We start from the raw sequence: 12,136 nt of genomic DNA, 5'->3' as shown, positions 1-12,136 counted from the left end.
GTTTCTGCCGTTGCATGCGGCTATTTCCGCAAGCCACTCAGCTGTTCTCGTGGATGCTCCCACGTGGTCTCCGATACAGAGTCCCCCCCTGGTCACCACATTGAATAATAAATTTACACGTGCACAGTAGCACTTCCGTTTCCAACTGAGGTAACATCTGACTTACGCAAGGGTTTGCAGGATGCAAACCTCACATTAGATGGGGAGCGTCTGTATTGAAGACATAGAAACCTTAGCTTAAAGAGATAAATTACACCTAGGACAATTTCTGGAGTACCCAAGCACAGCCAGTGCCAACACATATCAAATGGAGCTGATTATGTGCAAACCATTGATGAAGTGTTCATGTTCTGTTGAATCGTACCTTTTAAGTTGCACGATAAAACCATCGTTGTTGCTGTGTTTTATATTCTGTTGATCTGTGCACTTTTTTTCTCCACTCAATTGTTCCAATGATTTCCTGGCTACTCTTCCATCTTCTGACCTCCATAAGAATGAGAAAATGCAGGGGTTCCCAACCTTTTTCGTCCCATTTACCCCAGGCAACATTAATAGCACATAACAATGTTATTTCACTTATTATGAACCACTAATGATGAACAGATACCGGTATACCATAACCAAACACAGTCAGTTAATGAGAAAAAATATGTACAAATCCAGATTCAACAAATTTATCCCCTGGGTAGGTGAAATTTACCCCAGGTTGGGAACCCTTGAGCTAATGCAAAACTGCACTCACCATATCCTTACCCGAAAAAGATCTTGCATAACCATCATTGATGATTCATGGAAGGAACTGCAGATGCTGGTTTAAATGCCCGGTCAGTGAAGGAGATTGCCTACGGCTACCCTCGACTGCCTATAACTAAATAGCAACCCCACACCACTGCACTACGAGTTCAAAAGAACCAAGCCGACCAATTTATACTCGCGGAAAATGTTTCGACATGCTGAAAAGTCTTCCTCGACCAAACAGGCCGCAAGTATTCGGGAACTTCTCTCGAGCATGAAGGAGAGTTCCAGTGACCTCATAGGACCTCCTAGGACCACGTGTCGACCATGCTGTGAGTTTGAGTCGAGGGCAAACTCTTCTAAACTCGCAGATTAGGTCCCCGCAGTGGGACAGGCCCTTAACTCAGCGGAACAGGCAGCATCTCTGGAGAGAAGGACTGGGCGACGTTTCAGGTAGACCCTTCTTCAGACTAAAAGTCATGGGATGGGAAACAAGAGATGGCGTAGAGAGCTATAGAACAAATGAATGAAAGATATGTAGAAAAGTAACAATGATAAAGGAAACAGGCCATTGTTAGCTGTTTGCTAGGTGAGAACGAAAAACTGGTGTGACTTGGGTGGGAGTGGGATGGAGAGAGAGGGAATACAGAGGTTATTTGAAGTTAGAGAAATCAATCTTCATACCCCTGGGTTGTAAGCTGCCCAAGCGAAATATGAGATGCTGTTCCACGAATTTGCGTTTGGCCTCACTCTGACAATGGAGGAGGCCTAGAACAGAAACGTCAGTGTGGGAATGGGAAGGAGAACTAAAGTGTTTAGCAACCGGGAGATTCTGTTTCAGTTTTCAAAATTATCTCGTTTCATTTCTGAAAACATTCTATGGTCTTACCTCTTCATATAAATAAAATATTCTACAGCCCTTTAACCCTCTGAAAATTCTGAGTTTATGTATATTCCGCACGGATGAAAGAATATTGGTTATAAGGAGAGGTTTGACAAACTTGGATTGTTTTCTCTGGAACATCAGAGGATGAGAAGACGATAGAATTATTTGAATTTATGAAAGGTATAGATAGGGTAGACAGAACTGTTTTTCTCAAGATTGAAATATAAAAGACTAGAGGACACCGCTTTAAGGAGAGAGGAGCAACGTTTAAAGGAGGTGTGCGGGACATGTGTTTTTTTAAACACAGACAGTGGTGGGTACCTGGAAAGCGATACTAGGAATGGTGATGGAAGCAGATATGACAGGAGCATTTAAGGAGCTATTTCTCTAAGTAGAGAGAATACAGATTTGGAGGGACTTCTTAAAGAAGTTTTGATGAGCTGCTGCAGTACATTTGTAGATGACAAGTGGTACGCACTGTAGCCAAAACATTCTGTGGAGGATGTGAATATTTAGCTTGGCAGTGAAGTGAGTGAGCTGTTTTATCTTAGATGACCTTGAATGTTGTTGAGTGCATTAATTTGGACAAGTGGACAGTATTCCATAATTCTCTTAAGTTACGCCCATTCAATTGTGGGACACATGAAAATAGGAATGAGTTGGACACTTGATGCATCAAACCTGCCCCGCCATTTATTAGCCTTCTGTGCCAGCTCCCTATTGCCTTCTAATATCCCAATCTTCCAAAAATGTGTCTACCTCCATTGTAAATACTTCTAATGATCTAGCTTCCATGAATCTCTGGGATAGAGAATTCCAGAGATTCACTACAGTCTATAGGAAGAAACCTTTATCGAAAGGTTTTGGAGAGTCAAGATAATGCACTCTCAATAGAATATTCTGGTCTCTAACCCACCTATTATTTATGAGGCTGGTTCAGTCAGCAGTGGTATGATTTGTACTCAGTAATGATAAGGTCATTGACTGCTAAAGGAAGTTGGTGAGATGGACTTTTGTTAATGCTGTGCATTGTCTGCTACTTGGGTAGATTAAATAATACATGCCTAAATATGTCAAGTTTTGCTGCATGCAGCCACATATCCCTTCATTGTTTGGGGGAGTAATAAATTAAACTGATTATAATGGACATACAATGGACTCATTCCATTTCTAATTTTATGATGGAGGGAAGGTCATTGATGAAGTGGTTGAAAATAACCTTGGAGGAACTCACACAGTAACATCTTGGTAACCAACTTTGTCCTCCTTTGTTTCAGCTACACAAATGCACAGGCAGCACATATGTTGCCTTCACTGGCTCAGAACGTTAATAAGACAAATTGATCCTTGCACCCATTTTCAGGCACTAACATTTAGTCTTTGCTATCTTTTGGGACTAGTTCAGTCTGGTCTTTTTAGAAAAGTATCTGTTTTGCAGAATTCCTTGAAGGAACTGGTACATTTACAAAGTTTCTAAGATGATGAGCTACATGATTTCTATTGCAGGACACTATTACAATTACAAAGGTATTTGCTCAATGTTAAATTACTAAAGAAAATGTATGATATATTTTTTTGTGCAAATATAAGAAAAGCCAGCGGTGCAAAAAGCAACAGTTTCCATGAAACTCTGCCTTCTAGTATAGTAATTCTTTGGTCATGATTCAAATAATATTTAAAGACATCCTGTGTTGAGAAGAAAAAAGTCACTTCTCATTCTTCTTGCCGATCATACTTCCTGTTTACAGCGCACATGGGGAGAGTGAATGAGGACAGGATTGGGTTACCTGTAATTGAATAGTCAGACCCAACTCAATGTAAAATAGGAACAATGACTGCTTGGGTGAAGCAAAATAGTACCGCCAAGAATTTAATCTTAGCAAAGGAACAAAGGCCTTTTTGGATGGAGTTGGTGGCAGGAGCGGTGGGGTGTGGGTGGGTGTGAGGAAGAAGGTGAAAGAAAATTGCTAAATTAGGATTAAGTAGATGCAAAAATTGTTGAGAATCATAATAAAGCAGTGGTTACTATTTCAGATTATACCTTAAGTGCTTTTTTAGAGTCATAGAAACCAACCGCACAGAAACAAGTCATTCAGCTCACCCAGTCAGTGCCGGCCACCTGGTATTTATCTACACCTAACTAATCTTCATCGCTCGGCCTGTAAACTTTGCTGGGGTGCTCATCTGCCTTTGTAAGAGGCCTTGTCTCTAACACCCCTTCAGGTAAAATGTTCTAGATTTCAACCACTGTCTGGGTAAAAAAAAAATCCTTCTCAAATCTCCTCTAAATCTCCCATTGCACACCTTAATCTTATGCCCTCTGGTTATGGCCACCTCTACAATAGGGCAAGCTTGCCTTGTATCTACCCCATCTACCCCACTGAAAATGTTGTAAACCTCAGTTAGAGCCTCCTCTGCTCTACCGTACAGCAGTACGGCACCATCCATTATAAGCATGGTGACCGGAGCTACACACAATACTCCAGCTGTGGACTAAGTAACCCTTGCATGCCCTCTCTCTCTCCGTCCCTCCCCCACCTAGTCATCGTACTAGTTTCACTGTCATCCTATTGAGTTTCATTGTCTGTATAACTCGTTATCACCTCACCCACAGCCAACAATGGACCATTGTGGGCTCCACATTTTTATCATTGTTACTTTTTTGCATATCATTCATTCATTTGTTCTATATCTCTCTATATAACCATTTATATATTTCCCTTTCCCCTGACTCTCAGTCCCGAGATGTCACAAATGTACTTTTCTCCAGAGATGCTGCCTGACCCGCGGAGTTACTCCAGCTTTTTGTGTCTATCTTTGGTTTAAACAAGCATCTGCAGTTCCTTCCTACACAGTTAATATTTTATGAAGTTGACCATAACCTACGTATTCTTATATTCTATTTTCAACCATATTGCTGCTTTCAGAAATGCTTCAGGTCTCTCTGATTACCGAAGTGTCTATGTCCTTCTGTACTTCCTACAGTTCTAACATTTCTTCTGCATACCTTAGCCTTATGTATCCTCACAAATTGCATCACCTCACATTTTTGAGAGTTAAATTCCATCTGCATTTCTCTGCCTATCTTACCAACTTATCAATATCATTCTGGAACCAATGGCCAGCAACGAATTTACATCCTTTACTAATCACATTTACATCGGATCATTAATATAGACAAGAATACAGCAAGGGTCTCAGCACAGAGCCCCTGTCACAGGCTTTTAATTTGAAAAACAGCTCTTGGACAACATTCTTTGACTTCCATCACCAGACCAACTTTGGATTTGATTGGTCAAATTGCCCTGAATCTCATGGGAACTTAACTTTTCAATCAATATCTAACATAGGACTTTGTCAAGGGGGTTAACCGAAATCCATATATATGAATTAAACTATTTACATCAACACTTATATTCTCCAAAATAAAATAAAAATAGTCAGAGAGAATAGAATCTCCCCTTAATAAAGCTCTGTTGATGGCCTTGTGTTAATCTCTATCCCTCCAAGTGCAGATTAATCCTGTACCTTAGAACTTTTTCCAACGGTTTATTTACTGGTAATATTAGGCTCACCAGCTGATAATTATCTGGTTTATTCCTACTGTCCTTCTTGAATAAAGGTACTACATATGTTGTCCTTCAGTCATCTGGCACCTCTTTTGTGACTGAAGAAGATTTGAAACTTTCTGTCAGGGCTCTTGCAATCTCGCCTCTTGCTTCCCGCAGCAGCCTGAGATCCATCTCATTTGGTCCAGGAGAGTTTTATGTCCATAAGAACATCACATAACTCCTTGTTCTTATTGGTAATTTATTCCAGATTCTCCCATGCCCTCACTGAATTTCCTCATTAAAATTTCATTCATCTTCGTGAAAACAAATGAGAATCATTAATTTAACACCTCACATGCATTCTTTGGTTCCACAGAGAGATTGCCTCTTTGGGCGCTAATAGGACTGGCTACCCCTCTCACCTTTAATATATTTATAAAATACTTCCTAATTACTTTTTCAATTACCCCCAAACATTCCTGTAGACCTCTTCTGTTTTCACTTCTCCACACCATCCTTAGCTACCTTCCTTAGTTTATCCAGAAATTTAGAAAATAATCAGTTCATTGAGATGAGAGTTCCCTGAGCTGTTAACAGTGTAATGGTTAAGATATTACCATGCAGGAGTTAATTTGCTCCAAGGGAACAGAAATCGAAAATCTAAACCATTTTCCGTTTGCAACTGTATTTTCCCTGTTTATGAAGTAGATGTTAGTTCCTGCAAAGCAATTACTTTTCCCCTTGGTCACATATTGCACAAATCACCCGCTGTTTAACATATTGCAGGAATTCAACTGTTTCAAGAATATAGTAATTTTATAAAATGTCTAAACTAATAACATATTTTTTCAGCAGACTTTTAAAATAATCAACAGCATGTAGGGACGTGCAGAATAATCAAACTGGTATTTCTTTGAAATTAATGATTCAGGAAACCCCTAACAAGTGGCAAACTTCCCTAATAAATATGTCTGTTTCTTAATAGATCAAACTTTAAATTTCTCTTTTTCATTCTAATTCCTAACCAATTGTGATGTGTGATACTGCATTGTGCTCCTATAACTGGACTAAGATGTTTGGGGACTATTTGCAAATTTAACAGCACTATTCAGCTTACTACAGATTCTGAAGACCAAGAGAAGGTCCTGAGTGGGATGAGAAAATATTTAAATGCTCTTATTCCACATTTCTTGACATATCTCATAATTGGTTGCTCTTTCTATCTAAACAAAAATGTTACATTTTTTGATATATTATTCAGATTCAGATTCAACTTTAATTGTCATTGTCAGTGTACAGTACAGAGACAAAGAAATGCAGTTAGCATCTCCCTGGAAGAGCTACATAGAATATGATTTCAATAAATGAATCTATTTACATGCATACAGTCATAGTGTTTTTCCTGTGGGAGGGGTGTCCGGGGGGGTGGGGAGGGTGATTGGCAGTCACCGAGGTACGTTGTTGAGTAGAGTGACAGCCGCAGGGAAGAAGCTGTTCCTGGACCTGCTGGTCCGGCAACGGAGAGACCTGTAGTGCCTCCCGGATGTTAGGAGGGTAAACAGTCCATGGTTGGGGTGAGAGCAGTCCTTGGCGATGCTGAGCGCCCTTTGCAGACAACGCTTGCTTTGGACAGACTCAATGGAGGGGAGCGAGGAACCGGTGATGCGTTGGGCAATTTTCACCACCCTCTGCAGTGCTTTCCGGTCGGAGACAGAGCAGTTGCCATACCATACTGTGATACAGTTGGTAAGGATGCTCTCGATGGTGCAGCGGTAGAAGTTCACCAGAATCTGAGGAGACATAGACATAGACATAGACACAATTATAGACATCAACTGTTGAATTACAACATTTAAATAACATTTTTAATGCAAGCACATTTGAGAATGAAGGATTTTAGTTTTAGTTTAGAGATACAGCACGTAAACAGGCCCTTCGGCCCACCGAGTCCGCGCTGACCAGCGATCCCTGTACACCAGCACTATCTTACACAATAGGAACAATTTACAATTTTTACTGAAGCTAATTTACCTACAAACATGTACGTCTTTGGAATGTGGGAGGAAACCAGACCACCTGGGGAAAACCGATGCTGTCAAGGGGATAAGGTACAAGACGGCATCCATAGTCAGGATCGAACCCGGGTCTCTGGCGCTGAAAGGCAGCAACTCTATCGCTGCGCCACCATCGCGCCCTCTAAGATCTCAAGTGCGTGATTACTGTCATCTCAGAAGCCCATAATCCTCTGCTAAGGAGTGAACCCACTGAAAGTTGACTTGAAGTCATAATTCAAGGCACAGTGGGATTCTTGAGCTATCCAGTCCAGAGATACTGAGTGTGAAGAGAGTTTGCCTACACCCAGAGACTGCCCACAGAGAAGGACTGTAATTGACAAGGGATCATCAGCCGCTCTGGGGTGGCAAAAGGAAATCCACGAAATCAGATTGTCCACTGCCTTTGCCAGATATGGGTTGCACAGTCCACATGCAGAAGTGTAGAAATCCAGATGAGTAACAAATGCAAGCAACCAAAGGTTCAGTTCTCAGGCGCAGGGCATCAGAAGGATCTGAAAGTGGTTCTTCTGTTCTCTTAGTTAGGTATGATGGTGGTAGGAGTTAAATCCATTGCACTCATTCTATAACAGACCTTTGACAGAGTGCGAGAATTTCCAGGTTAAACCTGCAAGTGAGTCTCACTTCCAGTGAAAATATTCAACAGATTTTATCATGGTTTCTATTTTTTTTTTTCATTTCTATGAAATAACAAAATAAACATTATTTTTCATGTTTTCTTTCATCATGTTTTCTATGACATAACCAAATAAACATTCTTTTAACAGGAGAATATTTTTCAATGGGGCAAAACAATTATCTTTCTTTCTGCTTTTATAAAAGGATTATTCAGAAGTCTTTTGAGAGTAATTAGGTTTATTGCAACTTATGAGACGAGTTGAAAGAATCAGAACTTTCAATTTGTTCTTAGGATTCGCTTTTTTTAAAAATTGGTTTTGAGAATGAGATGAAAAGCATTTTTACATTTTTTATATTGAAATAAAAGCAGATGAGAAAATTAATCCACAACAGCTGTTGTATTTGAAATGCATGTTATATTTAGAACACATTTAATTTGTTTGGCTCAGTACTATCTTTAAAATATTTGAATAAAATTGCATGCAGCATTTTGATTTGAATCTTTAATATGCCTCCTGTTGAGTGCCACAAATCTCTTCTGTTCTACACAGAATAAATTAGATCCATTTGAGAAATAGTGACATAAGCAAATTTATTCGATTAATTACTAATCCAACATATGTAAATTGGGAGTAACTCAATACTATTACAGATACCCTTTCAGTTTATATGACACGTATTTACAGATAAGTGGGAAAATAGTGGTAATGCAACCACAGAAATCCCACATACACAGATCATTCACTCTGGAGTAACTATGACCTAAGGCAGAAAAGCAAAGAACAAAACTGAATTAAGCAAACACAAGTGAAATAAACCGGTGCAAAAGTAAATCGCGATCCCTCCCTCTCTCTGTTTGTCTCGCAGTTGTGTGTATATAAAAACAATAGATTGAAGGCAGCAACCTAAGCTTCAATGATAAATAAACCAAGAGATCCTTACTTCAGTTATTTATAATTATCTTGTGCATCTCTTTAAATTCATTACATAAAATTAGTGGTTTATAATATAATTGGATTTAACATTAGTTTTTATGATGGCTTTATTCCCCAAGCCCCTACTAAAATCTTTGTTTTTATGTGGTGCTGTTTAAGTGTGAGAAAATATGTGGAAGTGAGGCAGCTTCATTGAGACATAATCAGCAGTTAATAACAGCCTGTGTAATTTGACATGTTATGTTAATAGGTAACAGTATACAGGAGGCATACATTGTTATGGCATTTATTGCATCAACATTTGACTTGCCTTCAGGCAGGTTGAATGTTCCTTTTCATAATCCTTGAATGTAGCTTCCATTGAAAACTACATCCTCGGGTATAATGTATGTCAGACCCAGTTTTATTGCTGCAATCCATTTTTCTTTGTAACGAGTATACCTGGGCAAAGGGCAACCACAATAAAGTTTTTAATGTGCTACAAAGCAGGAAGTTTTATTTTGCTTTAACTGAACAACAAAACAGTCATGGTTCAAGACAGAGAATACTGAATGCCAATTATATTTCAATGCTGATGCTTTGCTTTCGAATTGCAACACACTCAATTGAGATACTTACAGGCCTTTCATTTCTGTAGACATTACCATGTGTTCTGCCCTTCACACATTGTAAGAAAAAAAAGTGGCATGAAATTTATAATACATTTTATTTCTTTAATTTTAAGGGTGTGGGTATCATTGACAAGATTAGCATTCCGAATTGCCCTTGAGAAGGTAGTAATGAGACAACCTCCAGAATCACTGAAGTCATTCTTTTGAAGTTACTCCCAGAGAACTACTAGGTAGGACCTCAGGGTTTAGACTCAATATCGCTAAAGGAACAGCATTGTATTTCCAAGTCGGATGGCGTGTGACTTGGAGGTGACTGCATGTTTATGTTCCTGTGTGCCTGCTGCCCTTTTGCTTTGTAGTGGACGTCTCAGATTTGGGAGACACAAAATGCTGGAGTAACTCAGCGGGTGAGGGAGCATCTCTGGAGAGAAGGAATGGGCGATGTTTCGGGTCGAGACCCTTCTTTAGACTTAGATTTGGAAGATGCAGACTGAATAGCCTATGCAAGTATCGTCAGTCGGTTTCAAAGACTCAACACTGGAGCTACGATGCATTGGTGGTGGAGAAGAGAAATATTTAGTGTGGTGGATAGATGTCATTCAAGTGAACCACTTTTCCATGGGCAGTGTCAAGCTTCTTGTGTGTTATTAATGCAATGCTTGACCCAGCAAGTGACAGTATTCCATCATGCCCATCAAGCATTCCATCAGCTTGTGTTTGGCAGAAAGGCTTGGGTCTCAGGAGTTGAACCACCTACGGCACGATATCCAGTCTCTGGTAGCCTTTGTCCAGCTGGTCCAGTTAGGGTGTTGAGGAACTGCAGATGCTGGTTTAAAACGACGACAGACACTTAAAGCTGGAGTAACTCAGCAGGTCAGACAGAATCTCTGGAAAAAAGGAATAGGTGAAGTTTCGGGTTGAGACCCTTCTTCAGACCAGTTAGGTTGTTAGGATATTGATCATGGGTTTCTTAGTAAATGCAATGCTCTTAAATACCAAGGATAGGTAGTTTGAATCTCTGCTAGAAATTATTACACAAATATTACTGCCAGTTATTGGCCCTTGCCTGAATGTTGTCTATGTCTCATTGCATGCAACTAGGCATTTGTTTAGTGCCAATCTGCATCACAGTGTTGAGGAAATCACATCGTAAACTCTAAATGCAGCATTATAATTTGAAAACTTACAATTGTAAAAAAAATGGTTATGTTGGAGTTGAATTTTCAAAGGGGTTTTCCAAATCTACCCTGAAACTGTGCAGCTAAACACAATTAAAGTTTGTCTTGCATACAAAAATGATTCTTGATTTTCCTGATGAAAATAGTCAGTCATACAGCCATGAAACCGACCCTTTGGCCTAACTCATCTATGTCGACCAAGATGCCGTTCTAAGCTAGTCCGATTTGCCCATGTTCGACCCATATCCCTCTATATGTAAACCTGTCCAAATGAATTTAAAATGTTGTTATTATACCTGCCTCAATAACTTCCTCTAGCAGCCCATTCCACATCCATACCACGCTCAGTGTGAGAAAGCTGCCCCTCAGGTTTTTGTTAAATCTTTCTCCTCTACCTTAAACCTAAGTCCTCTTGTTCTTGATTCCCCTGGGAAAAAAATCTATGTGCATTCATCCTGTCTATGCTCCACACGACTTTATACACCTCGAAAAGACCATCATTTGGTCTCCAACATTCCAAGGAATAAAGTCCTAGAATGCCCAGCTTCTCCCTATAACTCAAGCCTTGAGCCCTGGCAACATTTTCGTAAATCCTTTCTGTATTCTTTCCAGTTTAATTGCATATTTCCTTTAACAGTGACCAAACTGTACATCTATACATAACTTAAACTTTGATCTTGTGCTCTTCCAGTTTGTGTGGTTTTTCTATTTGCGCAAAAACAGTACGCTATGAATTTTTGTCACCTTACTCACCATTCCCCTGTGCTGCAAATGCAACAAGTTTTGTTCCAATTGATGGAATATTTTAAAAGTTATTAAGGTTTAAAAATCTTTAAAACTGCACATGCGCAGATTGGTCTCTTCTCCTGTCAGTCAGCATCCTGGAGATTGGTCTCCTGTCAGTCAATGCCGTGGCCGGGACGGCGACGCCCCTTCCTGCACCGCGACCTCTCCCGCCTCATTCACAAACTCCTCCCTCCCCTCCTCACAGTAACTTGTCTACCGTCTCCCCCACCACCGGCGGCGGTGGCCGCGGGGGGGGGGGGTTCAGTGGAAGCCCTGGTCCCGTCTCTCTCTCCCTCACTCACCCCTCTCCCCCGCCCGCCCTCTGTGGCAATGGCGGTCCCGTCTACCCATCCCCACGGGTGAATGGCTGCGACCGTCCGTCTCCTCCGCCGCCGCCGCTGCGGTAACTCACCCTCACGGCCCTTTCGGAGGAGATCTTCTCCACCAGCTCATCGAGACTCATAGTGCCCACTGTGACGAACACCGACTCCATTCCTCCCCCCCCCCCGCAGCCTGGCCTGGCAGCAGCAGCAGCGAGCAGGCAGGCGGGTGGGCAGGGCGGGTGAGTGGGGCGGGGGCGGGGATGGGCCGAGGGGCAGCAGCAGGCGGGCAGGGCGGGGACGAGCCGAGTGGCAGCAGAGGGCAGTCAGGCAGTACCGGGATGGGCCGAACAGCGGCTGAGCCGGAGTAGGCAGGGGGAGGGAGGGGGAGTCGGTTACAGAGTGGCCGAGCAGTTTGCGCGGAGTTTGAGACACGCGCGCACG

General features: G+C 41.3%; 1 protein-coding gene across 2 annotated transcripts in view; it reads left to right on the top strand.

Moving 5' to 3' along the window:
* Positions 1-12,136, top strand: part of runx2 (RUNX family transcription factor 2) — a 156,610-nt gene that overhangs the window by 127,190 nt on the left and 17,284 nt on the right. The window lies entirely within an intron of this gene.

The sequence above is a fragment of the Amblyraja radiata genome, chromosome 5, assembly GCF_010909765.2.
Source record: "Amblyraja radiata isolate CabotCenter1 chromosome 5, sAmbRad1.1.pri, whole genome shotgun sequence".
Classification (NCBI taxonomy): domain Eukaryota; kingdom Metazoa; phylum Chordata; class Chondrichthyes; order Rajiformes; family Rajidae; genus Amblyraja; species Amblyraja radiata.
Note: the sequence above shows the minus strand (reverse complement) of the source record. Positions and strands in the feature narration are given on the sequence as shown.